Raw genomic sequence first — 2,551 nt, forward strand, 5'->3', positions numbered from 1 at the left:
ATGTGCTTATGACCACAGCATTTGGGAGGCAGAGCAAGAGGCAGAGGCAAAGGGAGGTGGATCCTGAGTTTGAGATCAGACTGGGTGAGACTGAGACCTACTGAAACCCTGTAGGTCATTGTTTGAGTTTTACTACTGTAAATAGATACTATGACCATGGCAGCTCTTATAAAGGAAGACAGTTAATTGGGACTGGCTTACAGGTTCAGAGGTTCAGTCCATTATCATCATGGTAGGAAGTGTGTTAGTGTCCAGGCAGGCATGGCAATGGAGGAACTAAGAATTCCAACTCTTGTTCTGAAGGTAGCTAGAAGACTGACTTCCAGGAAGCTAGGAGGAAGCCCATCCTCACAGCGCTACACTTCCTCCAACAAAGCCACACCTACTCCAACAAGGCTACACCTTCTAATAGTGCCACCCCCTAGGCCAAGCATATTCAAACCACCACACTGTCCAACAACAACAACGATGACGACGACAAAGAAGGAGGAGGAGGAGGAGAAGGCGGAGGAGGAGAAGGAAGGAGAAGGAGAAGGAGAGGGAGGAGGAGGAGGAGGAGGAGGAGGAGGAAGAGGAAGAGGAAGAGGAAGAGGAAGAGGAAGAGGAAGAGGAAGAGGAAGAAGAAGAAGAAGAAGAAGAAGAAGAAGAAGAAGAAGAAGAAGAAGAAGAAGAAGAAGAAGAAGAAGAAGAAGAAGAAGAAGAAGAAGAAATCCAGACTTCTTCACATTCCACTGAATCAGGAAACAGAGCTAGACTGAAATTTGGGCCAACCCTGCCCAGTGATTTACTTTCTCCAGCTAAAAGTCAACAAGCTCACAAAGAGAGCCATCAGCTGGAAACCAAGCACTAAAGCATATAAACGTGTGGGGCTTGTTTCACATCAAAATCATAATGATCTCTATCCACGATTAGTAGAAATGACCTTGAATAAAATAGTACCTTCCTAGGACATCCATGGGAGTTGTACCTTAGGCTGCTTCTCCTTATAAGAGTCAAGTTAATCCACTTAAGATCAAAGTGAACTTTAATTTCTCCAGAAACAGTCTAGGCAACTTTTTATCCAATACTTTACATACATTAAGATGAAGAAAAAGTGTTGTTTTGTTGTTTTGCTTGTTTGAGTGGCATGCAATAACATGAGTTACAGCAAGCGAATAACACCATTTATCTTTGGGATAATTAGTCTAGATTTTCAACATTTGCTGTTACTTGTGGTATAAATATTCCCATCATAGTTTCAAGCTGCCATCCTGTAGTTTCTGCCTTCAGAGCTTCAAGGAATAGCATAATGGATTACAACCATGTTGTAATACTACACAGCAGTTGTAAGTAGCCTTGGAGTGTAGATAGCAGTAGCATGGGATAAATTTATTATTGATAGTATTATATTTACTACATTGTATTTAATTATGAGTATGTTAATTTATTTGTTTAACAACTGGCTCTTCCAAAGTGGTTTTTTTTTTCTTTTCTTTTCTTTTCTTTTCTTTTTTTTTTTTTTTTTTTTCGGAGCTGGGGATCGAACCCAGGGCCTTGTGCTCACTAGGCAAGTGCTCTACCGCTGAGCTAAATCCCCAACCCTTTAACAACTGGCTCTTAAAATTACTATTTATCCCCCCCCCGCCCCAGTTTTAAGAGCTGGTTACACGTCAGTACTAATTGCCACCTATTGTCTTCAAGGTGTTATGATCAACATTTTACAAATATTTTGTCATTATTATATAGTTGTGACATTATTAACCATTCCCATTGTTGCTGTTGTTTCAAATTAAACTTAGGATCACAAAGACATAGTTTTATAATAGTCCACATTGCACCCTTCTGAGACTTATTGTTATACAGATGAATTTGAAAAAAAAAACCCAAAAGACTAAATAATTTATTGGAATCACATAGCTAAATTATTATTTCTTACACCATGCTGGTATATATTAGCAGAAATGTTACTGTAAACTGTTCTATTCTTTATCAGAGAAAATGAATGGTGTTTCAAATTATCTAGAGTTCTCTGAAGTCAGTAAGTTTGTAAAAGTCAGTGCATCCTTGGATTTATTAAAATTAAAGTGGTTTATTTATGGAAGTTAATATTAAATCTGGTACGATGCATCACTAAGCAAGGACTACAGAGTGCTGGTTACTCCACAGTGAGTCTTCTGCCCAGGACACAGGAGGTCATGCCATACAGTTCTTTTACATTCCTTTCCTTCTTTAAACTCCATCAAGAAAAAGAAAAAGAAAGAAAAAAAGAAAGAAAGAAAGACCTAATGTCTTCGTTCGCAAGCTATTTTAACAATAAACCAAAGGAACCTGCCGTATAATATTTCAACTACTGTATTTAACCAATCTTATTTAATTTGGTAAGTCAGAGTTACCGTTTCTTCTTAGGAAAAAAAAAAGTATGGCATTTTTTCATCCAATAATGCTACAAAGTTAAAACAGAGAGTATTCAGTGCAATAACAAAATGTGTGTGATTGTGTGTGTATGAGTGGGAGTGTGTGTGTGTGTGTGTGTGTGTGTGTGTGTGTCCAGATATATTCACACATGCATGCA

At 38.3% G+C, this 2,551-nt stretch overlaps 1 non-coding gene across 1 annotated transcript; it reads right to left on the reverse strand.

Moving 5' to 3' along the window:
- Nucleotides 1–1,504: 1,504 nt before the first annotated feature.
- Trnat-agu35 (transfer RNA threonine (anticodon AGU) 35) lies at nucleotides 1,505–1,579 on the reverse strand. The gene has a single exon. It is a non-coding gene; the product is annotated as a tRNA-Thr (tRNA).
- Nucleotides 1,580–2,551: the final 972 nt, after the last annotated feature.

The sequence above is a fragment of the Rattus norvegicus genome, chromosome 20 (genome assembly GCF_036323735.1).
Source record: "Rattus norvegicus strain BN/NHsdMcwi chromosome 20, GRCr8, whole genome shotgun sequence".
In the NCBI taxonomy this organism is placed as follows: domain Eukaryota; kingdom Metazoa; phylum Chordata; class Mammalia; order Rodentia; family Muridae; genus Rattus; species Rattus norvegicus.